General features: G+C 44.6%; 1 protein-coding gene across 4 annotated transcripts in view; it reads right to left on the reverse strand.

The window, feature by feature from the left end:
* Window positions 1-26,374, reverse strand: part of LOC140205046 (CUGBP Elav-like family member 1) — an 84,815-nt gene extending 58,441 nt beyond the window's left edge. Inside the window, exons 1-2 of one of the 4 annotated variants that reach the window (XM_072272149.1) lie at window positions 26,285-26,374; window positions 21,253-21,316 (exon numbers count right to left, since the gene is read on the reverse strand). The gene's annotated coding sequence lies outside the window, so the exon portion shown is untranslated. Of the gene's footprint in view, window positions 1-21,252; window positions 21,317-23,760; window positions 23,826-24,245; window positions 24,309-26,284 lie in introns of those variants that run through there. The other 3 variants (XM_072272153.1, XM_072272152.1, XM_072272151.1) reach the window with 3 other exon arrangements.
* Between the last annotated feature and the right edge of the window lie 1,599 nt (window positions 26,375-27,973).

Consider the following 27,973-nt stretch of genomic DNA (forward strand, 5'->3'; position numbering starts at 1 on the left):
GCTGGGACAGTTTGTGGTTGGGGTGACTCGGGTCCCCAGTGATCCTTCAGGCCCTTTTTATACACCTGTGTTTGTAAATGTCCTCAGGTGAAAGGGGCACTGTTGTGCCTTTTTCACTAGACCACCAGTATGTATAGACCACTTGAGATCCTCAGTGATGTGTATGCCGAGGAATTTAAAGCTTTTCACCTTCTCAACCCCAGATCCATTGACGTCAACAGGGGCAGTTCTTCTGTTTTTGCGACTTTGAGGGAAGAAGTTGATTTCTTGATACAACTGTGTCAGGGTGATGACTTCCTCCCTGTAGACTGCCTCATTATTATTTGAGATTAGGCCAATCAGTGTAGTGTCGCCACAGTCATGGGTATACAGAGAGGGGGCTTAGGACACAGCCCTGAGGGGCTGTAAATTACAAACATAAACAGTGCAAAAGGAGGAACAATGAGATTGTGTTCATGGGAAATTCATAAATCTTATGGAAAACTGTTTCTGAAATGTTGAGGGCAATCAACATCAGAAAAATATTTGGAAAGGTAATCAAAATCAGAAATATTAACAGGCATGTCAAAAAAGGGAGGCAGAAAGATATTGGAACCACTGGCTCCAAAATTGCCTGTTTTGCCAACGATCTGGAATCCTTTACATTCCTTGGCTTTAACACCTTCTTTTGTACTGTCATGGGTCCAATTTACTTTTGGTAACAGCTGAAGGGACCTCTCCACTGTCTGTCATGGAAGATCAAAGCTAAGCTCCTCCTCAGCCACCCCAGTCCCATATTTGAAGGGATGCTCTCCATATCATAACATGAATTCCATCTTTCCTGAAGCACACTGGACAAGATGTTCACAGCTCAGCGATTTCAACAGAAAGGCAGGGAGTAGCACCAGCCACAATGCATGGCCTTAAGACCTCATTAGCCCTTTAAGCTATCAATTGAAGGGGAACGCAGAATACCCCTGCTCAAATATGACCACTCAGAAACCCACATACATTTTACGTTTGGTTCCCATTATCATCTCCCTTACTTACCAGATTCCAGCATTGGTAGCCTTCATGTTCACTCTACCTAACCTACCTTGCTCCATTGGCCTCCAGCCATCATCCAACTACCTGCCTGCCTCGTAATTCTATCCCCCTGTCACCTGGCTCAATCTGCCTGACCTCCACCAGCCCTCATTAATCCAACAATCACCTCAGGTCTCACCCACACCCCTCCACTTTATACTGACCATCTCCCATTTTCATTCTAATGCAGGCATCGACCCTAAAATACCAACAGCTCCTTTCCTCTCACAGATACTGCTTGATTTAATGAGTTCTTCTAGCAGTGTTCTGTTGCCCCAAATCCCAGTATCTGCAGTCTCACATCTCTATTTTACATTTGCTCTACAATGGCAATCGTTGATATTAATAAGCATATCTACAACAAAACCAAATTCTGGGCAAACAAGATGAAGAATACAGGACTGAAGGTGTTGTATTTGAATGCATGCGGTATACAAAATAAGGTAGATGACCTTGTAGCACAGTTAGAAATTGGTAGGCATGATATTGTGGACCATCACTGAGTCGAGGCTGAAAGCAGATTGCAGTAGGGAATGTAACAACAAAGGATACACATCAAATCAAAAGGACAGGCAGGTGTGGAGAGGGGGTGAGATGTGGCTTTCATTTGGTTAAAAACTGAAATCAAATCCTTAGAAAACAATATAGGATCAGATGATATAGAATCCTTCATAGAGTTAAGAAAGACTGTGATGGGAGTTATATACAGACTTCTGAATAGTAACCAGGATGTAGGGTATAATTACAACAGGAGATCGAAAAGGCCAGTAAAAAGGGCAAAGTTATGATGGTATGAAGGATTTCGACGGCAAGTAGACAGGGAAAAATCAGGTTGTTGATGGATCTCGAGAAGAAATTTGTAAAAAGACTACAAAAAGGCTTCTTGTTGAATCCACTGGGAATAAGTCATTCTGGATTGGGTGGTGTGTAATGAACCACATGCGATTAGGGAGCTGAAGGTAAAGGAACCCTTAGCAGACACTGATCCTAATTTAAAATTCACCCTGCAGTTTAAGAGGGAGAAACTAAATTCAATTGTATCAGTATAACAGTGGAGTTAAGGAAACCAGAAGCATACCAAAAGAACTGGCCAAAGTTTATTGGAAGGGAACACTAGCAGGGCTGACAGGAGAACAGCAATGGTTGGAGATTCTGGGAGTAATTCAGAAGGCAGAGGATTGGTTCATCCCAAACAAGAAACAGCATTCCAAGAGGAGGATGAGGTAACCATGACTGATAAGGGAAGTCAAAGACAGCATAAAAGCAAAAGAGGAAAAGATTAGTAGGAAGGTGGATTGGGAAGTCTTTAAAAATCAACAGAAGGGAACTAAAAAACAAGGAAGTGAGAAAAGATGAAAAGTAAGCTAGACATATTATAAAAAGATACCAAAGTTTTTTTCAAATACATAAAGAGTAAAGGAGAGGCAAGAGTGGATATCAGGAAATGATGCTGGAGAGGTAGTAATGGGGACAAAGAAATGGTGAGTGATCTCCATAAGCATTTTGTGTTTGTCTTCACCGTGGAAGACACCAGCAGAATGCCAGAAATTCGGAGCATTGGAGGCAAAAGAGAATGTAATCACTATTACTAAGGAGAAGGTGCTTGGGAAGATGAAAAGTCTGAAGGCAGATAACAATCACAACACACTAGAGGAACGCAGCAGGTCGGGCAGCATCCGTGGAAACGATCAGTCAATGTTTCGGCCAGAACCCTTCATCAGGACTGAAGAGGGAAGGGGCAGAGGCCCTATAAAGAAGGTGGGGGGATGTTTGGGAAGGAGAAGGCTTGGAGGTTCCAGCTGGACCTCCTTCTTTATAGGGCCTCTGCTTTTTCAGTCCTGATGAAGGGTTCTGGCCCAAAACGTTGACTGATCATTTCCACGGATGCTGCCCGACCTGCTGAGTTCCTCCAGCGTGTTGTGAGTGTTGCTTTGACCCCAGCATCTGCAGAGTATTTTGTGTTTATTGAAGGTAGATAAATCACCTCAACCACATGGATAATACCCCAGGATTCTGAAAGAGATAGCTGAAGAGATATGGATTCATTAGTAGTGATCTTTGAAGAATCGTTAAAGAGTTGTCACTTCACTCTTTAGAAAGGGAGGGAGGCAAAAGACAAGAAATTACAGGCCAGTTAGCCTGACTTCAGTGGTTGGTAAAATGTTATTAAGTCTATTATTAAGAATGAAGCTTAGAGTACTTGCAGGCACGTGATAAAATAGGACAAAGCCAGCATGGTTTCCTTAAGAGGAAATTTTGCCTGGCAAATCTCTTGGAATTCTTTGAGGAAGTAAGAGGCAGGATAGACAAAAGACAGTAGGTGGATGTTGTTCACTTGGATTTTCTGAAAGCTGTTGACAAGATGCCACATATGAGGCTGCAAAACAAGTATTACAATGGTATTACAGGAAAGATACTAGCATGGCCAGAGATTTGGCTGACTTGAAGGAGGCAAAGAGTGGGAATAAAGGGAGCCTTTTCTCATTGGCTGTTAGTGACCAGTGGCATTCCACAGGGGTTGGTGTTGGGACTGCTCCTTTTCACATTATATGTCAATGATTTTGATGACAGAATGGATGGCTTTGTGACCAAGTTTACAGACTATACAAAGATAGGTGGAGACGTTGAAAAAGCAGGGCTTGGACCAATTAGGAGAATGGGCAAATAAGTATCAGTAGAATACAGAATCATTATGCACTTTAATAGAAAGAATAAAAGTGTGGACTATTTTCTAAACAGGGAGTAAATGTAAAAACAAATCAGAATGCAAAGGAGCTTGGGAGTCCTCTTGCAGAATTCCCTACAGGTTAACTTGCAGGTTGAGTTGGTAGCAAGGAAGGCAAATGAAATGTTAACATTCAAGAGGACAAAGATATAATGCTGAGGCATTACAAGGCATTGATCAAAGAGCACTGTGTTGTATTGTGAGCAGCTTTGGGTCCCTTACCTCAGAAAGGATGTGTTGACATTGGAGAAGGTCCAAAGGAGGTTCATTAGAATGATCCCAGAAATGAAAGGATTAACATATGAGGAGCTTTTTATTTTAGGCTGGGAATCTCACTGAAAACTATTGAATACTGGAAGGTCTAGATAGAGTGGACATGGAAATGTTTCCAATACTGGACAGTCTAGGACCAGAGGGCACAACCTCAGAATAGAGGGGAGTCCCTTTAGAACAGAAATGAGGAGGAATTTCTTTACCCAAAGAGTGGTGAATCCAAGGAATTCATTGCCACAGATGGCTGTGAAGGCCAAGTCATTGGGTATATTTAAAGCAGAGGTTGATAGGCTCAAAAGTTACAGGGAGAAGGCAGGAGAATAGGGTTTGAAGGGATCACGAATCAGCTATGATTGAACGGTAAAGCAAACTCAACAGGTCGAATGGCCTAATTCTGCTCCTACCATACTTCTCTCAACCATACTTACAGCAATGCTGCATTGCATCTCCAATAAATTAGCATTAAAGAGAAAGGAAGAAATAAATTGCATGCAGATCAGTGAATGAGTCAGTGACATTCTCAGCAGATTGGAAAGTAGTAAATACAACACCATCATTTAAGATGAGAGAAAGAAACAGGACACTAAACATCAGTAAGCATATACCTACATGTCTCAAAATGCTGTAGCATGATCAATCCTATCAGGGCACTCTGAAAAGTCAAAATGTTCAGCACACAAAGTCATCATATTCAGCACAGGACAATGGCCAGGATACAAGGTTTCAATCCAAACCACTGACAATTCTCCCCAGGATTCCTCTCGCACCCCCACCACCAGATGCTGCTCCTCCAGTACATTGTTTGCTACTTCTGATTCCAGCCTCTGCAGGCTCGTGTCCCTACAGGACAATAGTATTTGACAAATCCAATAAATACAAGGATGCAGGAACAGGGAAGATTAAGGGTGAAACAGAGCCCATATCAAATCTGGATTTTCCGAAGGCATTTAGAAGATTGCTCCATATAGGAAAGACTCTGTGGAATTAGAAAATTGTTAAAACAAAAAACAATGCATCATTTAAAAATGTTTATCAAGCTGGCACTAGTAGAATATCTCAGGGATAAGACCAGGGCCTTGCATTCACACTGTACCTCATTGTTATATAGGTATCATGAAGTTAGAAAGAATGCAGAGGAAATTTGAGGATGCTGCTGGGACTTATAGGACTAAGTTATAGGGGGAGATTGAGCAGATGGAGACTTTACTTCATTACAGTATGATCTTGGAGAGCCGTGGTTCCCAAATGTCTTTGGGTTACCGCCCCTTGGATCCCAGACCATATTCCCAGCTACCCTCTCTCCAGCCATTACAGAAAAAGACTATAAAGAATTTTGATTTACCATATAACAATTACAGCACGGAAACAGGCCATCTCGGCCCTTCTAAGTCCCTGCCGAACTCTTACTCTCACCTAGTCCCACCGACCTGCACTCAGCCCATAACCCTCCATTCCTTTCATGTCCATATATCTATCCAATTTAACTTTAAACGACAACGTCGAACCTGCCTCAACCACTTCTGCTGGAAGCTCGTTCCACACAGCTACCACTCTTTGAGTAAAGAAGTTCCCCCTCGTTACCCCTAAACTTTTGCCCTTTAACTCTCAACTCATGTCCTCTTGTTTGAATCTCCCCCACTCTCAATGAAAAAAGCCTATCCATGTCAACTCTATCTATCCCCCTCATAACTTTAAATACCTCTTTCAAGTTCCCCCTCAACCTTCTACGCTCCAAAGAATAAAGACCCAACTTGTTCAACCTTTCTCCGTAACTTAGGAGATGAAACCCAGGCAACATTTCAGTAAATCTCCTCTGTACTCTCTCAATTTTATTGACATCTTTCCTATAATTCGGTGATCAGAACTGTTCACAATACTCCAAATTTGGCCTCACCAATGCCTTATACAGTTTCAACATTACATCCCAAATCCTATACTCAATGCTCTGATTAATAAAGGCCAGCATACCAAAAGCTTTCTTCACCACCCTATCCACATGAGATTCCACCTTCAGGGAACTATGCACCATTATTCCTAGATCCCTCTGTTCTACTGCATTCTTCAATGCCCTACCATTTACCATGTATGTCCCATTTTGATTAGTCCTACCAAAATGTAGCACCTCACATTTTTCAGCATTAAACTCCATCTGCCATCTTTCAGCCCACTCTTCTAACTGGCCTAAATCTCTCTGCAAGCTTTGAAAACCTACTTCATTATCCACAACGCCACCTATCTTAGTATCATCTGCATACTTACTAGTCCAATTTACCACCCCATCATCCAGATCATTAATGTACATGACAAACAACATTGGACCCAGTACAGATCCCCGAGGCACACAGCTAGACACCGTCCTCCAATCTGACGAATAGTTATCCAGCACTATTCTTTGGCGTCTCTCATCCTGAATCCATTTTACTACTTCGGTATTAATGCCTAACGATTGAACCTTCCTAACTAACCTTCCGTGTGGAACCTTGTCAAAGGCCTTGCTGAAGTCCATATAGACAACATCCACCGCTTTACCCTCGTCAACTTTCTAGCAACCTCATCAAAAAAATGCAGTAAGATTTGTCAAACATGACCTTCCACACACAAATTCATGTTGCTAATCAGACACTGTCTATCCAGATAATTATATATACTATCTCTAAGAATACTTTCCATCAATTTACCCACCACTGACGTCAAACTCACAGGCCGATAATTGCTAGGTTTACTCTCAGAACCCTTTTTAATCAATGGAACCACATGAGCAATACACCAATCCTCCAGCACCATCCCCGTTTCTAATGACATTTGAAACATTTCTGTCACAGCCCCTGCTATTTCCACACTAACTTCCCTCAAGGTCCTAGGGAATATCTTGTCTGGACCCAGAGACTTATCCACTTTTATATTCCTGTAAAGCACCAGTACTTCCTCTTCTTTAATCATCATACTTTCCATAACTACCCTTCTTGTTTCCTTTACCTTACACAATTCAATATCCTTCTCCTTAGTGAATACCGAAGAAAAGAAATTGTTCAAAATCTCCCCATCTCTTTTGGCTCCGCACATAGCCGTCCACTCTGAGTCTCTAAGGGACCAATTTTATTCCTCACTATCCTTTTGCCATTAGTATAACTGTAGGAACCCTTTGGATTTATTTTCACCTTACTTGCCAAAGCAGCCTCGTATCTTCTTTTAGCTTTTCTAATTTCTTTCTTAAGATTCTTTTTACATTCTTTATATTCCTCGAGCACCTCAATAACTCCAAGCTGCCCTATATTTATTGTAGATCCCTCTCTTTTTCTGAACCAAGTTTCCAATATCCCTTGAAAACCATGGTTCTCTCAAACTTTTAAGCTTTCCTTTCAACCTAACGGGAACATAAAGATCTTGTACCCTCAAAATTTTACCTTTAAATGACCTCCATTTCACTATTACATCCTTCCCATAAAACAAATTGTCCCAATCCACTCCTTCTAAATCCTTTCGCATCTCCTCAAAGTTAGCCTTTCTCTAATCAAAAATCTCAACCCTGGGATCTCTATCCTTCTCCACAATTATATTGAAGCTAGTGGTATTGTGATCACTGGACCCGAAGTGTTTCCCAACACATACCTCCATCATTTATAATGCGCAATGAAAGAAAACAGGAACTGCAAATTTAAAGCAGTGAAAAATAATCACAAAAAATTTTCAAATCTATTTAAATCTGTAAATAAAAACTTATTTACAGTAAAAACTATTTTCATGAACAATTTTAGAGTGTGCATTAGTCCAACTATTCACTGCTTCATAGCTTTTTTACCTTTCGGTAAGATGGATAGGCTTGGTGCAGTGATACCAGCTTCTCAACATCCGGCTGACTGTCACTCACTCAGGAGTCTCAGATCCCTATATTCAATAATTTGCAGTCTGTTCTGTTGCTTTATAAAAAGTTGGGCAACTGCACTCCACTAGATACAATAACGTTAGAAAGATAATAAAGAACATCCTGACCATCTTCCGCAGTGCAGGATTGAGTTCAGATTTCTTTTTACAACCATAAGTCTTAATGCACTCACATAGATGGGCACATAATAATTAAAAGTCATAAGACAGAGGAGCAGATTTTTTGAACCTTGGCTTCAGCTCAAAATCATTTTGTAGCGAGATCAGTAATTCCTCCAATACAAACGTTAATTCCTCATTACAAAGCTCAGGAATGAATTATCACCCAATCTGGAATTTGAATCATGACAACTCATGCATTCACACATGTGGGATATATATTTAAATATATTCACACTTTAAATATGCACATAAAGATCATTAAGACCATATGACATAGGAGCAGAATTAGGCCATTCAGCCCATCAAGTCTGCTCCGTTATTCCATCATAGCTGATCCCAGATCTCACTCAACCCATACACCTGCCTCTCACCATATCCTTTGATGCCATGACCAATCAGGAAATGATCAACTTCCACCTTAAATATATGCACGGACTTGGCCTCCACCACAGTCTACGGCAGAGCATTTCACAGATTCACCCTCCAGCTAAAAAAAATTCCTCCTTACCTCTGTTCTAAAAAGAACCTCTCAAATTTGAGGCTGTGTACTCTAGTTGTGGATACCCTTACTCTGGAATGTAGTCCTTCTGGTCCAGGTCCACCTTTAGACCTTTCAGTTTGCGTGGCACTTTTTTCCCTTTGTAATAGCAATGGCACTCACTCCTGCTTCCTGACATTCACAGACCTCTGCCACAGGTTAGTGTCTTCCACAGTGAAGACACATGCAAAGTACACATTAAATTCACCTGTCATTTCTTTGTCCCCCATTACTACCTCACCTGCATCACTTTCCAGTGGTTCAATATCAATTCTCCCCTCCCTTTTACACATCTGAAAAAAACTCTGGGTATCCTGCTTTATATTATTGGTCAGTTTGCCCTCATATTTCATCTTTTCCTTCTTATAGCTTTTTTAGTTGCCTTTTGTTGGATTTTAAAAGCTTTCCGATCACTCACTTCTGCTACCTTATATGCTCTTTCTTTGGTTTTTATGCCATCCTTAACTTCCCTTGACAGCTACGGTTGCCTACCCCTGCCATTTGAGAACCACTTCTGTGAGACATTATCTATCCTGCACCTTGTGAATTATTCCCAGAAACTTCAGCCATCTCTGCTCTGCCGTCATTCCCACCAGTATCCTCCTCCAATCCACCTGGGCAAGCTCCTCTCTCATGGCTCTGTAATTCCCTTTATTCCATTGTGATACTGATACATGTGACTTATGCTTCTCCCTCTCAAATTGCAGTATGAATTCAATCATATTATGATCACTCCCTCCGAGGGCTTCTTTACATTAAACCAGTCTTCAATTGCAAGCAAATGATGTGAATCTTATCAAAATCAAATCTTATCAAATCAAATAATCTTAAGATCTCCTTAAGATCTGGGTTATTACACAACATCCAATCTAGCACTCTTTCTCTTCCTTCGCAAGAGCGGTTCAGAAATCGGAAAAGGTCGCAATGGCTAATATTGCATTTAAATAGGGTTAACTTGGACAGAAATGTGAAGACAACTGATTTGATTTTGATAAGATTCACATCATTTGCTTGCAATTGAAGACTGATTTCATTAAGTTTATGAATAATTCTGACAAATAAGCAACGACCCGGATCTGGGCCGTACCCTCCAAATATCCGGACCTGCCTCTCGATTTTTTTTTGCACTACCTTACTTCCCTATTCTATTTAAATTTTTAATATTTACTCATTTCAACTATTTTTAATATTCAATATTTGTAATCCAGGGAGCGTGAAGCGTAGAATCAAATATCGCTGTGATGATTGTACCTTCTAGTACCAATTGTTTGGCAACAATAAAGTATAAAGTAGTGCCTAATATTCTTGGGTTGATTACTAATGAAGCATTCAAATCTTCAAAGAATTTGATCCGTTTCAAAAAGCGCATAAAAACATTTCAGATACAGTTGGCCTTCCTTACTCGCGAGTTCCACATGCACGAATTCAACCAACCACAAATCAAGAAAACCCGGAAGTGCTCTTCCAGCACTTGTTCTCCGAGCATGTACAGACTTTTTTCTTATCATTACTCCCTAAACAATGCAGTATAATAACTATTTTACCCAGTATTTACATTATATTAGGTATTAGAAGTAATCTAGAGATGAATTAAAGTATACCGGAGGACGTGTGTAGGTTATTGTGGATCGGGATCGGAAAAAAACTGGAAATTCTCTTACTAAGCAAGTCCGAACAGATACATCCAGTATTATTTAGCGTCAGTCAGTCAAACATTTGTCTTAGTATATAGCATATATTTTGCCTTTCTATACATATAAAACACTTAAGAAATGTATGTTTCAGTGTCAGGCTCGGGAACAGAAGTTCCCAAGTTCGATCCAGTGACAAATCGCTCCTGAGCGCGCTCTCCGTCTGTGCCGGGTTGATGTGAAGGATCAAAAACCCAGAACCCAATAATTAAACCACTGCATTGCTTATAATAATTGTAGCTTTCATCAGGGCAAGGACTTTCTCACTTTATCCTTTAAAATTGTTCCAATCGTTGACCGACTGTAGCCTAACGCTTCTCCAATGACCGATGACGTTTCACCTCTGATTGCTTTATTATTTCCACTTTATTTTAAATCATAATCATGATTATTTTCGTGAACAGAAACACTGCAGATTCAGAGCTCCGCCACCGGGTCCTAAGGTCCACCACATTAAGACAGGCTGAATAAGGGACTTGAGCATCCGCGTTTTTTGGTATCTGCAGGGGGTCCCGGAACCAATTCCTCACGGATAAGGAGGGCCAACTGTAGTTTCCTTTTGACAGCTATCTGACTTTGGTATGCAACAGCAAGTATTCAAACTGCTCATCATTATCAATAAAAGCCTCAAAATAGTTCAGAATTGAGCATGGGACTTGATTTTATTTACTGCTGTGGTAACAATATTTAATGATTTGTGTAGTTGATCACTTAGGTTATCTGTGAATAACACAGTGAGTGATAAGCACGTTAGATGCAGCATTTTTTTCCAGGAAGTAATAATCCCACAGGTGGCAGGGTGGAGATGCATCTCTACCAAAGGAGGTGTAAGACAAGACACTCCTGCCCTCTGCTAGCCTGCAGGTCACCCTTGGGCAAGGTGTGGCACCTTTTTAGCCCCCAATCGGGGTCACATGAAGCCATGGGAGCAGGTGGTGGATGGTCATATGAGCAGCTGGTAAATATCACAAGTCCTGCTTACGTGACCACTGACCCCAAACTTTGAATATCGATAATGGCTGGGGTCACCTGTCTTCTAAAGACACTGCCCAGTGGCAAACTACATATGAAGAAATACTTGCCAAGAACAATCATGGTCAAAGACCATGATCGCCTATGTCACGTGACACAGTACATAATGATAATGATAATGTTGGCATCCTGTCATTGACTGTGCCCCATCTGCTGCACAGGCAAGAACGTTAGTCAGCAAGTGTCCTTCTCTTTGAAGGATTGCTCAATAACCCGAAATATTCACTCACCCTTGCAAATGACACTTTCAAACCATGCTTTCACCTTTTATGAAGTGAACATAACCAAGAAGCAAAAATCTGTTGCCTGGCAAAGTTGACTCATCGAACTGCACAGCAAATTCTGTTGTTCTAAGTATGTTGTATAATATATCTTGCACATTCTTAGATATTTCAGCTATTCATCTTTGAACAGAGTCGTCGCTGAGTCGAATCTCTATAATTATTTGGTCTGGTGACACATGCAAAACCATACTCAAAACCTTCCCTACTACTGGCAGAATGAGTTCTTTTCCAATTGTATGGGGCTTTCCAGATTTAGCAATAAGCAATGAAATGCTGTATGAAGCAACAAACCATCACTGTTTTGTTGTGAAGTGCTGGCAAACATGTTTTGAAGTATTTTATGCTTCTGAAAGGTTTCAAGAATTGACTGGAAATAAGCCCAGTTCTTGTTTGCTTTATCAGTGTATTCTCTTCAAATGTTCAAGGAGCCTGCACAGTTTCATTGCCTCATTTGAAAAAAACGTTTTCACACTGGTTGGTGCTGGCATAAACCCATATTTCAGATACTCCACACTATACTGTCTACACGTCTTTTTCCTTTGGTCTGATGCTGTAATTTTTGTTATGGATTAACGATTATGGTGAATTGCTGATTCTTTAAGACCAACAATAAAGGGTAAAGTTAAAACGTCGTCATAGCTCAGGCAAAAACTGACTCTGCCTGAAGGTACATGAAGTAGGGCAGCGATATCTCAGTGGGCCATGGGCTAGAGAAATGTGACCAAGACCAATCGAAAGGGCAGATTCTGAACTTTACTCCATTGAATGTCATACCCTAATTCACAGGAATTGCGACACTGTGTGATTAGAGTATGGGAATTGTACTAGCTAATATTGTACTACAGTAGTGAATAGCAATAATGTGCGGCTGGGCCCAGAAATAACACAATTTCTTCTGTCCTCGTGGTACGCCAAATAAAGAAGCATTATGTTGCTTTTCAACAACTATAACACATTTCAAGGGTTATACAGAACGATGGGTTAGCAAGAGATGAGGTGATTATATGAACATTATAATCAATTCAGAGGCATGCCAAGTACTTATAATAAGTAATTCATTTCTTAAATTAAGCCTGTAATCCTTCAGCTGATCCCCTTGCTACCAAGTGCCACCCTACTGTCCCCTTTGAAACTCCCACCATCCCCCGGAGGGAGCAATATTGCACTGTTATAGAGAATAAAACAGTAAGGAGCATAGACAGGGTGAATGCACACAGACATTTTCCCAGCATTGGGGAATCAAGAACTAGAGGACATAGGCTTAAATAAGAGGGAAAGCATTTAGTAGGCACTTGAGGGGAAACTTTTTTTTAATTATACAAAGCGTGGTCCGTGTTTGGAGTGATCCACCAAAGGAAGTGGTTGAGGCAGATATAACAACAACTTCTAAAAGACACTTGGACGATTACATGGGTAGGTCAGGTTGGAGGTATATGGGCCAAGTAAACCAATGATAGGAATCTTGGTTATTATGCACATTGAGTTGAAGGACCTGTCTCAGTATTGTACGATTCTTACAAGATCACTAATTAAAGAGCTGTCTGCAAAAATGAACTGGAAGAAGGTGGTTCTTTAAAACATACAATTTACAATATTGTAACTGTGTTCTCCAATCCACCACATTCCACTCAGAGAAATCTCTTCACCTTGCACACCCTTTTGTATTCTCATATCCAAGGTCAGCACTGTTTCAAGCAGATATCATGATCTGAAACAATTCTACTCCCTTACTCCAGTGATGAAATATTCCTTAGATCAATAAGCAAAGTGAAGTCCAGTGTGCAATTATGTGCTCGATGATTGCAGACAATGGTTAGGTCTGCAACTCACTGCCTGGAAGGCGGAAGCAGGAAATCCTTTCCATGCCTGCATGAGAACATGGAGTCATGACAGTTAAGACAACCTACAAATTCACTTTCAAGGACTCTACAACTTGTGCTACTTGATTTTTTAATTGGTTGTTTGTCAGTCTTCGTGTGTAGTTTTTCATTGATTCTATTGTATTTCTCTGCTCTACTGTGAATGCACGTGGTCAAATGGTTAAGGCATTGAACTAGCGACCTGAAGGTCGTGAGTTCGAGCCCCAGCCGAGGCAATGTGTTGTGTCCTTGAGCAAGGCACTTAATCGCACATTGCTCTGCGATGACACTGGTGCCAAGCTTTATGGGTCCTAATGCCCTTCCCTTGGACAACATAGGTGTCGTGGAGAGGGGAGACTTGCAGCATTGGCAACTGCTGGTCTTCCATACAACCTTGCCCAGGCCTGCGCCCTGGAGAGTGAAGACTTTCCAGGTGTGGATCCATGGTCTCGCAAGAGTAACGGACGCCTTTACTGTGAATGCATCTAAGAAAATGAATCTCAGGGCAGTATATGGTGCCATACATACTTTGATAACAAAATTTACTTTGAACTTTTGGTGGAAGGGACTGGTTGCATATTGTACGATTCCATCCAATCATGAACAAGGTGGTGATTACGCTGCAGACTAATTATGTACTGTTTTTCTTTACCTGCACCACACACACACAAACAAAGCATATGCAGTCCATGTTCGAACTCCAGTACAGGAACACTCCCCTACTCCAGTCAAGGAATGCTCCCTGCTCTAGTATGCATGTGAGACCATTAAGCTTCTTACAATGGATATTGCTTATTGATCAGCTTATTTCTTCCTATTTAATTCTATTCTTTTCCTTTTGCCTAGTTTCCAGTCTTTCATGATTAAGGCAATGAAGACATCAGGTTTGTGCAGCAATGTGAAGCTAAGATAAAACATCCACTATGATCTTATTTAGTAGCTCAGCAACAACAGTACTGTTAGGTCGCCTCCTACTTCAGCTTCTTATGTCCTCTTCCCACTGAAGTTGATCACACCTTGGACCTTCTCTTCCATTTCTCCGGTGTTCGATATCCTGGTCCTCACGGACCCACCATTACATTGGACCCCAACTCCCTATGCCATGCTGGAGTAGGAGAGTATTCCCACGCTGGAATTAGAACAGGAACTATGCATACCATGTGTGTGTGCATACAGGTAAAGCAGAACAGTATTCCATAATCGAGGATTATAATCACTTCTTTCCACTATGCAAGGGACCAGCCTAGCCCTCTAAAACTGCCTGAACTCGTTCTCCCATTGTAGATCTGTTCCAACTCCACTTACTTCACCCAGATCAAATGTATAGCTGATGGGCCCGAACTATACCTCCTCTTTATGATGTGTAAAACACTCGTTTCTATTCTATCGGAACCTCTTCTTCTTTATCCAGAAACATGATGACTGAATTGTAGTTGCTTCCTGCCCTCACACAGAACTCACAGGTTTTACCACTTTTGCAACCTGTTCCCACCCTACAGTCCTTTTCTCAGGGTCTACCCCAACAATTCCTTTCTATCACTTTGGGGAAGGGTTCCTGAATGGACATTGAACACTACCTCACAAAATGTTTTTTTTATATATAAACTCTTTTTGCACTGCATACATATTTCTTACTGTAATTTATACTTTTGATATGCATTGCAATGTACTGCTACTGCTGAACAAATGTGACAATATATTTCAGTGATATTAAACCTGATTCTGAATAAAAAACACTCTTACAGGATTCATGTAAAAAAAATCAGTAAATAAACATTTTTTTTCAACTGGTGTTTCTTGACATTTGTGCAGTTCTCTTGGCTTCACATTACAACAATCATAATAGACTGTTTTTCAAGAATGTAACCTCCCATCTAATGCGGGGGTTGCCAATATCTATCACAAGCCAGCACGCTCCTATAGCTACCTCAATTCCACCTTCTACTGTGCTTTCATCAGTTTCCCTAGTTCCATTGTGTCTATTCAGACCTTAACTGTCAGCTCCAAGTGCAATTTCTCAGAATAGCGTTTAGGGTGGATGTAGAAGTTTCACCAGGCAACGTGACTTATAATGACACACTCTTGGTGTTGTTTCCCTTAGAAAAGGGGTTAGTTACAAATGGCTCTGAAAAAGCCATGAAGGGTCCAGGCAGAGTAGACAGAGAGAAACAGTTTCCATTGACACACAGATCAAGTACTAGAAAATACAAAATGGTGTTGATTGGCAAAAGAACATGAGAAATATTTTTATGCAGTGAAGGTGAGAATTCACAATGTACTTCTAGGCAAGTGGAGTCAGATTCAACTTCAATGTTCAAAAGGAAGTTGTTTAAGTGTCAGGAAAGAAAAAATGTTAGAAAGTGGTGTTCACAATGTGGTCTCCACCATTCTACAGAAATCAAAAAATTGATTGACCACTCTGACAACCACTTCCGTTCAGTCCACAAGGGCAAACCAGAACTTGTCACTTTAATTATCTTCTAACTTCTCTTGTTGGCCTGCGACAAGGTTCTAACAAGCCCAATAAAAGCCAAAGGAAAAGCATCTCTTCATTCAACTTGGCACATTCCAGCACTGAGGACTCAATGCTGAATTCCATCATTTCAGATAATCTGCCTTTTTTGTTTGCAATACAACCAGTAATATTAATCCACTTCTTCTCTCACCACAGATGCTGCTTGACCTGCTGAGTACTGCCAGCAATGGTTGCATCTTTTCACTGCTCCAGCAGTTTTCTCTTCAGACCTCAGGAAAGTTAATGGTGAGGGACCGTCCACGTTTGAGTACAGGTTGTGCTGGACACCTTAAAATGTACGGAGATAGACAAATCTCCAGGATCTGACCAGGTATATCCAAAGACATTGTGGGAAGCTAGAGAAGAAATTGTGAGAGGCATTTGCATCATGGTTAGCTAGAAGTGTCAGAAGACTGGAGGGTAGTGAATGTTATTTAAGAAAGGTCACAGAAGAAAATCATGGGAACTTTCAACCTTTGTGTTTTAAAGTTGGTTCATAAACTTTTCAACAGCACCTTAGCAAAGATCTTCTGAAAGTCCAAATAGGACAGCTGCATCTTATCTATTTTGCTAATTGCTAGGGCCTTGACCAGCATCTTCATGTCTTCTCTCAGCAAAGTCCTGGAGGACTGGCTAGTGGCTAATGTACCTCTTTTTAAGAGGGGTACAAGAGAAAATCCTGGGAACTATAGACCAGTCAGTAGTGGTGTTCCACGGGGATCTGTGCTGGGACCACTGCTGTTTGTGATGTATATATCAAGATTGGTAGAGTTGTGGATAGTGTAGGACAGCGGTCCCCAACCACTGGGCTGCAGAGTATGCGCTACCGGGCCGCGAGGAAACAATATGATTTGGCGATATGAGTCAGCTGCACCTTTCCTCATTCCCGGTCACGCCCACTGTTGAGCCATTACGCACGTGTCGTCCACGTCAGTGCGGGAAGGAGGTCAACTCCTCGAGCTTCCAAATGACGACCGCTGAAAAGTCTGTTTGACGTAACATCTCTGCCGGCATTCTGGATCAAAGTCAAGGCTCAATATCCTGAGATAGCCACGGAAGCACTGAAAACGTTGATTCCACTTCCAACGATGAATTTGCGATGAATGTAACAAAAACTAAATTGCGGATTAGACTGGACATAAAGAACCCCATTCGAGTATCGCTGTTCCCCATCACTCCTCGATAGGACCATCTTGTTGCAGGAAAGCAAGCCCAGGGCTCCCACTGATTCAGCGATATTGGTGCGTTGCAATGATTTTATAAGTTCATACAGGGAAAATATGCGCTGTGTTTAATATCCAAACGTTACTTAAAATGTTATGATGCTATTGACATATAACCATATAACAATTACAGCACGGAAACAGGCCAACTCTGCCCTTCTAGTCCGTGCCAAACGCCACTCTCACCTCGTCCCACCCTCACCTCGTCCCACCGATCTGCACTCAGCCCATAACCCTCCATTACTTTCCTGTCCATATACCTGTTCAAGTTTTCTTTAAATGATAATACCGAATCTGCTTCCGACACTTCTACTGGAAGTTCATTCAACACTTACTTCAAGCTCCCCTGGTAATTGACTTATCGCTATATTCATGCGAGGAAAATGCGCTGTGTGTTTAATATTAAATTCGTTAGATAAAGCCTCTTAGAAACAAAATTGAGTGTATTAACACTTATCACCGATATTCTGGTCGTGATTAACACCCCCCTCCGAACAGAATCGCCAAACACGATTTGAGGAAAAATAATCGGCAGGTGCACGCATGCGCACTGGTGCCCGCACAAGGCTTCATGGTCATTGTAGCCTTTCTCTGGGTAAACGCAATGTACTTGACTGCTACTCTTGTCCGTTGGCAATCCTACGCCCCCCCGCCCCCGCCACCCCCGGTCCGCAAGAATATTGTCAACATGAAACCGGTCTGCACTGCAAAAAAGGTTGGGGACCCCTGGTGTAGAAGACTGGCAGAGAATACAACACAATATAGATCAGTTGCAGATATGGGCAGAGAAATAGCAAATGGAGTTTAACCCAGATAAATGACAGAAGTTGCCCCTCGGTAGGGCAAATGCAAGGAGACAGTACACTGTTATGAGCAAGGTCTTTAACAGTGCTGCTGAGCAGATACCTCGGGCTCCAAGTTCATAGCTCCATGGAAGTGGCTACACAGGTTGAGTGCTTATGGAGTGCTTGCTTTTATTAGTTGAGGCGCTGAGTTCAAAAGTAATGTTGCAACTTTATAGAACTCTGGTTAGGCCTTACCTGGAGTATTGCATATAGTTCTGGTCGCCCCCGCTATAGGGTGCTTCCTGGTTTAGCAGACAGAGAATATTTTTTTCCTGGGGTATAAATGCCTAATACCAGAGAGCATACTTTGAAGGTGATAAGGGAATGTGAGAGGCAAGTGTTTTTTTTATATACACAGAGTGCTGGATGCCTGGAGTGCATTCCCTTGAGTGGTGGTCGTGGCAAATATATTACAGGCTCTTAAGAGACGTGTAGATAGGCAATGAATGTGAGGAAGATGAAGGAATACGGACACTATGCAGGTTGGAGGGATTGGTGTTTGATTTACTTTATAGCTGGTTCGGCACAACATTGTGTGCTGCACTGTTCTGTGTTACAATCTCAAAACGACGACACTCTTCAAATATTATCCCCTTTTCATAAGTCGACACTACCTCTGTCCAATCATATTATTCCCACCTGGTGACCGTTTCAGTCCCCAATATCCATCCTGAGCCTCCAGTTGCAAACCATTTCACTTCCCCTTTCTTAGTCAGTCCCAAACTGGCCAACCCACCTTCAGCCATCTCTAATGCCAGGGTAAAGCCCAACGTAAACTGGAGGAGCAACTTACATTGCACCTGGGTAGTCTACAACCCAACGACATAAATATCAAGTTTCACAACATTTTGGCAATTCGCTTTTATTCCACCTGCCCCACCCCCACCACTCTCCATCACTTTCCGATTCTCCCAGTCTTGTCTGCTTTCCATCATAATCCCTCCTCCATCTCGGTTCCTCCATCCACTGCACGTTCTCTCACCTACACACACAATTTTGTGTTCCTGCTTGTCTCCAAACTTCACACCACCAACCCAGCTCAATTTATTTTTCCCTGACCTCCATCTGCTTCCACTGTCCTGCAACTCCCCGTTCTACTGATTAACCCCCCTTCTCCACTCCTCTACCCGTCATCCTACACCTCTCCTCAGTCCACCGTTCCACTGGCCATCCCCCCTTCTCCACTCCTCTACCCATCATCCTACACCTCTCCTCAGTCCACCGTTCTACTGGCCATCCCCCCTTCTCCACTCCTCCATCTCTCCTACATCATCCTACACCTCTCCTCAGTCCACCGTTCCACTGGCCATCCCCTCCTTCTCCACTCCTCTGCCCGTCACCCTACACCTCTCCTCAGTCCACCGTTCTACTGTCCATCCCCCCCTTCTCCACTCCTCTACCCGTCATCCTACACCTCTCCTCAGTCCACCGTTCTACTGATTAATCCCCCTTCTCCACTCCTCTATCCGTCACCCTACACCTCTCCTCAGTCCACCGTTCCACTGGCCATCCCCCCTTCTCCACTCCTCTACCCGTCACCCTACACCTCTCCTCAGTCCACCGTTCTACTGATTAACCCCCCTTCTCCACTCCTCTACCCGTCACCCTACACCTCTCCTCAGTCCACCGTTCTACTGGCCATCCCCCCTTCTCCACTCCTCTACCCGTCACCCTACACCTCTCCTCAGTCCACCGTTCCACTGGCCATCCCCCCTTCTCCACTCCTCTACCCATCATCCTACACCTCTCCTCAGTCCACTGTTCCACTGGCCATCCCCCCTTCTCCACTCCTCTACCCATCATCCTACACCTCTCCTCAGTCCACCGTTCTACTGGCCATCCCCCCTTCTCCACTCCTCCATCTCTCCTACATCATCCTACACCTCTCCTCAGTCCACCGTTCCACTGGCCATCCCCTCCTTCTCCACTCCTCTGCCCGTCACCCTACACCTCTCCTCAGTCCACCGTTCCACTGGCCATCCCCCCTTCTCCACTCCTCTGCCCGTCACCCTACACCTCTCCTCAGTCCACCGTTCTACTGATTAACCCCACTTCTCCACTCCTCTACCCGTCACCCTACACCTCTCCTCAGTCCACCGTTCCACTGGCCATCCCCCCTTCTCCACTCCTCTACCCATCACCCTACACCTCTCCTCAGTCCACCGTTCCACTGGCCATCCCCTCTTCTCCACTCCTCTGCCCGTCACCCTACACCTCTCCTCAGTCCATCATTCTACTGTCCATCACCCCTTCTCCACTCCTCTATCCGTCACCCTACACATCTCCTCAGTCCACCGTTCTACTGATTAACCCCCCTTCTCCACTCCTCTACCCGTCACCCTACACCTCTCCTCAGTCCACCGTTCTACTGATTAACCCCCCTTCTCCACTCCTCTACCCGTCACCCTACACCTCTCTTCAGTCCACTGTTCTACTGGCCATCCCCCCTTCTCCACTCCTCTACCCGTCACCCTACACCTCTCCTCAGTCCACTGTTCTAATGATTAACCCCCCTTCTCCACTCCTCTACTCGTCACCCTACACCTCTCCTCAGTCCACCGTTCTACTGGCCATCTCCCCTTCTCCACTCCTCTGCCCGTCACCCTACACCTCTCCTCAGTCCATCGTTCTACTGTCCATCCCCCCTTCTCCACTCAGTCCTAATGCAGTCTTCAGCCAAAACATCGACAATTTCTGTCTCCACACAGATGCTGTTCAGCTCACTTGAGTTCCACCAGCTGCTTATTGTTTCTGACGTATTCTGTTAACGCTTCCTAAATAAAGTAGAATTTTCCTTATCCGTAATAATACTCATATTAGAAGCGTCACTGCTCTGAATTTCCATGTCCATCCCTAAATTCTCTGGACCAGATTCTAATTATATGAAAACTACACAATCATGGAGATAAAACATTGGTTTCAGAAAGCCCTGCGTTTTAAATGACCATATCACCCAACCGGTGTTATGGTTCCTCATCTCTGCATATGCAGGAAGCAACAACGCAAGTTTAAGCCCACTACTACTATTATTTAATATTATTTTATCCCAAAAAGTTTCCAGATTAACCATTCTCACAAATGCCGTCAGGGAGCTACACAGAATAATTGTCAACCGTAAATAGACAACAAGCAAGAGAAAGTAACACCAATCATTTTACCTTCAAGCCCTCCTTGACTCACGCACTATGTTGTTTTCCGCTACTCACACTCTTCCTTCAGAATCTTAAAGAAAACAGAAGATCTGGTTCAGCCAAAATCAATGTTGCTAAATGATGTTGACCACTGCTATCCCACGGCATTAAGCAGCCAGCATCTTCAATACCTCTGTACATTTCCTCCCCTCAACCATTATACCCAACACCTACAACACTCCAGCTATCTCCTCCACCCAAACCTGTGATCCTGTTTCATTCACTCTCTGCTGTCTTCTTCATTTTTGCTACTTCAATCACCTTAGCCACTCCCCTTTCAATTCTCTCACCCACGTCCCTCCGCTGTGTCCCTCAGAGCAGACCTTCTGACCCTCTGCTGCTCTGCCAATGACAGAAGCTCTTTCATCTGAGTTCTACCAACCCTCTCCTTCTTGATTCCTGCAATACCAGGATTATTGCAGTAAGACACCGCTACACTTGCACTCGATAAAGGACAACTCACTGTGTGCCTTTCTAATTACAGTTTGCCATGCCTGCATGTTCATTGACAGATTTCTGCACAAGGACACTCAGAATCACTCCGAACACCAACATCTTTCAAATTCTCAGTTTCTAAAATACTCCACTTTTTATTTTTTTCTCTACCAAAGCCAGTGACCTGGCAATGTTCCACATTATATTCCACCTGGCATGCCCTTGTCCATTCGCTTTATCTGCCCTCCGCATCCTCCACAGATCACCAAGACAATAAGACAACAAATCCAGCTGCCACCACCCCAGTTTTCCTCACCCCTTCCATCTATCCTTTCAATTCTCCTTGATCTGGCCCCCGTTGCTCCACCCATTTACCCCTCTCTTTCTCAACACACCACCATCCCAGCTGTCCATTTCCCACTTGGTCTACATTCCCATCCCCATTCCCTATCAGTCCCTCTGTCATTCCATGTACAGTTCTGTGCAAAAGCCGTAGGCACATGTAAAAACAAATTCTGAAAAACAAAAATAAAGAAATTATGTTTCTAAATATCAAAACATTTACTGTGAAGAACAATAAACAGTTAAAAAAAACGAAAGCAATATTTGGTATGACCACTCCCTGACTTTAAAACTGCATCAATTCTCTTAGATACTGTCATGCAGTTTCATAAGAAAATCGGCTCATAGGTTGTTCCAGGCATCTTGAAGAACTTGCCACAGTTCTTCAGCAGACTTTGCCTGACTCACTTCTGTTTCTCTAGGGAGTTCCAGGCAGCCCCGGTGTTAAGATTGGGGCTCTGTGGAGGCCATGTTGAACTCTTGTTCTTTTCACTGAAGACAGTTCTTTATGACCGTGGCCGTGTGTTTGGGGTCAGTGTCCTGCTGTAGAATGAAGTTGGGACCAATGAGACGCCTCCCTGATGGTATTGTGTGATGGATGGGAATTTGCTTGGACTTCTCAGCATTGAGGATCCCATTAATTCTGACCAGAACACAGACTCCAATTACTTTACTTTATTGTCACCAAACAGTTGATATGAGAGCGTACAATCATCACAGTGATATTTGATTCTGCGCTTCGTGCTCCCTGGAGTACAAATTGAGAGTAAATATTAAAAATTTAAATTATAAATTATAAATAGAAAAGGGAAAGTAAGGTAGTTCAAAAAAACCCGAGAGGCAGGTCCCGATATTTGCAGAGTACGGCCCAGATCCGGGTCAGGATCTGTTCAGCAGTCTTATCACAGTTGGAAAAAAGCTGTACCTAAATCCGGCTGTACGAGTCTTCAAGCTCCTGAGCCTTCTCCCGGAGGGAAGAGGGACAAAAAGTGTGCTGGCTTGGCTGGGTGGGTCGTGTCCTTGATTATCCTGGCAGCACTGCTCTGACAGCGTGTGGTGTAAAGTGAATCCAAGGACGGAAGAGTCGCAGAAATGAAGCCCCACTACTACAGGAAGCACCGCCATGCTTCACCCATGCAGTGCTCTCCAGCTTTTCTGCAGACAAACTGCCTGCCTCTATTTGAGTCAAAAATTTTAAATTTTAACTCTTCAGCCCAGAGCACTTGCTATCATTGTCAGCACCCCTATCCTTGTGTTTTTGTGCAGAGGTGAGTCTCTTAGCTTTGTTTCCATTTCGGAGGAATGGCTTTTTGGCAGTAACTCTTTCATGAAATCCACTTCTAACAAGGCTTCTCCAGACTGTAGAAAGGTGTACTTGGATTCCAGTGGTGTCTGTGAGTTCAGAGCTGATAGCCGTGCTGGACTTCTGATTTAGTAAGAATGTCAGTTTGATGTATCGTGTCTGCTGCGGTCAGTTTCCATGGCTGACCACTGTGTTTCTGGTCCTCAACCTTGCCCGTTTCTTTGTGCTTCTTCAGAACAGCTTGAACAGCACATTTTGAAACTCCTGGCTGCTATAAAGCATCTGCTTGGGAAAGACCTTGCTGACGTATGATGATCACAAGGTCTTGTTGCTCTGCTCACTCTTCCCATGGTGTAAGAATTGATGATTTGAAGGTTACATTACCATACCCTCACCTTTCAGTTTGGTTGTCCTTCACCCAGTTTGATTCCTTCTACACCATTTCCATTTCAGTTAATCAGTTTAGTTCATTCAACTCATTGTCATTCACCATTAGCACCACTGCTATCTTTGTTTAATACCTACAAAATAATCAAATTTTTATCTGAAAAGTGATCTATTACTTATTAAGTTATCTTTCTCTAGCAAATTACAAAAACGATCTCTAAATTTTAATTTTCTGGAAAATGAATTCTTGGAAATCTAAAACTTGCTTCTTTCCAATGACACACTAACGCAGCAAAAAAAAATAAACATCTAAAACAAAATTTATATTAAAAAAGAAAACTAAAAGTTTTGCACAGTACTGTACCCTGCTGGATTCCCAACTCTCCCTCTCCACCATACCATCCCCAATGCCAATCTCCCATCATCTAACACCCGACCTCTATCACCAGGCACATTAACCACCCCACCCCGATCAATAATCATTACCACATACCAAACTCCAACTTTGAAGCCCAGTGCCAGTTCATCTCCCTGAAATCAGGACGTAGGCAATGCAATCACCCACCTATTGCCTCTACAAATTTTTCCTGGCCTACTAAGTTCCTCCATTATTCTTTGCTCCACATTCTAACACCTACAGGCTCTTATATCTCTTCCTTCATCGCCCCCTTGCCCCTCTTATTAAAATCCCCATCTTCCAATGCCCTTCTTTTACTCTTTAACACCCATCCTCCCCACTATCAAGGGTTTACCAAACCATATACCCTTCCTATGTTACGCCCCATTCCCTGACTTACTTTTCCCTTCACCTCTCCCCATCCTCCCCCCCGTGCCCACCACCCTCCCCTCCCACTGCACCTACCACCTTCCCCTCCTGCTACACCCATACCCCTCCCACCACTGTCCCTTAACCCCTTGCCCACCGCCCTCCCATCCCAAGTCCTCTCCCCATACCCATCACCCACTCCCCGCCATTGCATCCATTGCCCATCTCCTCAGCTGACCAATTGCACCCGCACCCATCACCCCTCACCTGCACACTGCACCCTCACAATGCCCACCCACCTCCCATCACCCTCGCCTACCACCTTCACTGCTCCCCCCGTACCTACCGTCCAGTCATCTCCTTCCCTTCCCTCCTACATGCTTTTCCCACCACCTCGTACCCTCAACTCTCCTCCCTGCTCCCATCACACCACCCTCCCCCCTGTACCCCACACCCATCACATCTCCCCATCCCCTCCCTCCTGCACCCCGCACCCATCACATTTCCTCTCCCTCTTGCACCACGCACCCATCACATCACGCCCCCTCCTGCACCCCACACCCATCACATCTCCCCTTCCCTACACCCCATAGCCCATAAGAACTCCCCTCCCTCCTGCACCCCATACCCATCAGACCTCCCCTCCCTCCTGCACCCCATACCCATCAGACCTCCCCTCCCTCCTGCACCCCGCACCCATCACATCTCCCCTCCCTCCTGCACCCCGCACCCATCACATCTCCCCTCCCTCCTGCACCCCGCACCCATCACATCTCCCCTCCCTCCTGCACCCCGCACCCATCACATCTCCCCTCCCTCCTGCACCCCGCACCCATCACATCTCCCCTCCCTCCTGCACCCCGCACCCATCACATCTCCCCTCCCTCCTGCACCCCGCACCCATCACATCTCCCCTCCCTCCTGCACCCCGCACCCATCACATCTCCCCTCCCTCCTGCACCCCGCACCCATCACATCTCCCCTCCCTCCTGCACCCCGCACCCATCACATCTCCCCTCCCTCCTGCACCCCGCACCCATCACATCTCCCCTCCCTCCTGCACCCCGCACCCATCACATCTCCCCTCCCTCCTGCACCCCGCACCCATCACATCTCCCCTCCCTCCTGCACCCCGCACCCATCACATCTCCCCTCCCTCCTGCACCCCGCACCCATCACATCTCCCCTCCCTCCTGCACCCCGCACCCATCACATCTCCCCTCCCTCCTGCACCCCGCACCCATCACATCTCCCCTCCCTCCTGCACCCCGCACCCATCACATCTCCCCTCCCTCCTGCACCCCGCACCCATCACATCTCCCCTCCCTCCTGCACCCCGCACCCATCACATCTCCCCTCCCTCCTGCACCCCGCACCCATCACATCTCCCCTCCCTCCTGCACCCCGCACCCATCACATCTCCCCTCCCTCCTGCACCCCGCACCCATCACATCTCCCCTCCCTCCTGCACCCCGCACCCATCACATCTCCCCTCCCTCCTGCACCCCGCACCCATCACATCTCCCCTCCCTCCTGCACCCCGCACCCATCACATCTCCCCTCCCTCCTGCACCCCGCACCCATCACATCTCCCCTCCCTCCTGCACCCCGCACCCATCACACATTCCCCTCACCCCTGCAACCAGCTCCAAGCCCCCCTTCCCCTAAACTTCGTTCTCCCACCCCGCCACCCCTCCAGCAGTGCCCTCATCCCGCTCCCGCATCCCGTCCCTGTGGGTCGCCCCGCCACACACTTGGCGCCGTACCCGACTCCTCGCTCCGCTCCTAAGGTAGGGGCCCGATCAAAATGGTGGAACTTCCGGTCGTAACAATCTGCCGGCAGTTCAGAGTGAAGTGGTGGGCGTAACGTCGCGTGGGAACACTGAATATGGCGCCGTTGCGTCCGTTTGGGACATTCAAAATGGCAACCATTCTTCCGCTGTGGAACACTCAAAATGGTGACGTTTCTTCCGCTGTGGAACACTCAACATGGCGATGTTTCTCCCGTGCTGAAATACCTGAAGGCGACGTTTTCCCTCCGTTATAGACACTCAAAGCCGATGTTCTCTTTCTGTTGTGGGACACTCAAAGTCGATGCTTTCTCTCCGTTACGTTACGGTCACTCAAAGGCGACCTTTCCACCGCCGCTGTGGGACACTCAACATGGTGTCGTTTCACTTGGACCGACACGGAATCTCATTATGTTGTGTATGTCAGAGTTGGAAAAGTCACAATTTTGAGCGTTCCAACCAGGGAAACCTTATTTTTTGCCGAAGAGAGCGTATCAACGTCACCTTATTGTGTGTCCCAAAGGGAGCAAACATCGCCATGTTGAATGTCCCATTGGGGTATATGCCGCCATGTTGAGTGTCCAGAGGGGGAAATGGGAAACGTCGCCATGTTGAGTGTCCCATTGGGTGTATATGGCGCCATGTTGAGTGTCCGTGGGGGGATGGGAAACGTCGCCATGTTGAGTGTGCAGGAATGCCGAAGTTCCGAGGTGGGGGTGCCGAGTGTTGACGGAAGTTGTGTCCTTTCGGCTTGGGGATCTGATGGAGTTTTGGGGGGAATCAGGAGCCCTAGGGAAAAAGTGGCGAGAATTTGAGAATGTGGGCATGAACCAATAAAGGGGTAGTTGGGAAGAAGGAGGAGGACGTGGTAAGGGTGGGGAGAGGTTAAGGAGGGGGTTCGAGAGAAAGGGACAAGTCATGGGAAGGGAAGGGGCAGCGGGAGGAGTGGATGGAGGTGGTTAAAAGGGAGGAAGCGTGGGGATTGACAATTGGGGAGTTAGAAATCAAGAAAAAGAGCAAACATTGAGAAATGGGAAGGAAAGGTAAAATGGAGGAACTGTGTTGTCCTCCGTCTATTCATGACCTCATATCACACCTCTCGCTATGAGATGATCACTGACATAATGTCATGAAACTTGTTGTTTGCTGCAGAGGTACTGTACAACAAATTTAAAAGTTCTAATTGTAATAAATACTTTAAAAGAGGATTTAAAGTATTTAATAAATACTTTACAAAGGCAGTGTCTGTGGTTTCAGGGACTGTTAATAAATCTAATGGTTCAGGTGAAGAAAAAGTTACCAAGATGATGAGTGTGGGCTCATGTAGGTGAGGCTTATGCAGGCTCCTGTACGTCCTAGCCAATGGGGTCCATGAGAAGAGGGCCTGTTGATCTCCAATGATGGAAGTTCCTTCCCTGACTGTTTGACGTCAGCTGGACCCAGCCTGTGACCATGTATGCTTCCTCTCTGAGTATACCTGTCCTCTGACTGTACTGCACCTGCCCTGTCCTACCCTAACCATCGGCATTACCTTAACCTACTGGGTCCTTTCTGAACAGTGCCTACCCCTGACCATTCCCATGCTTTGTCTGTGACCTACCTCCCCCACAGCCCACACGCCATGTCTTCAATCCCCAGCTGTGCACTTTCCCAACTGCCCCTTCT

The sequence above is a fragment of the Mobula birostris genome, chromosome 11 (assembly GCF_030028105.1).
Source record: "Mobula birostris isolate sMobBir1 chromosome 11, sMobBir1.hap1, whole genome shotgun sequence".
NCBI classification, from domain to species: Eukaryota; Metazoa; Chordata; class Chondrichthyes; order Myliobatiformes; family Myliobatidae; genus Mobula; species Mobula birostris.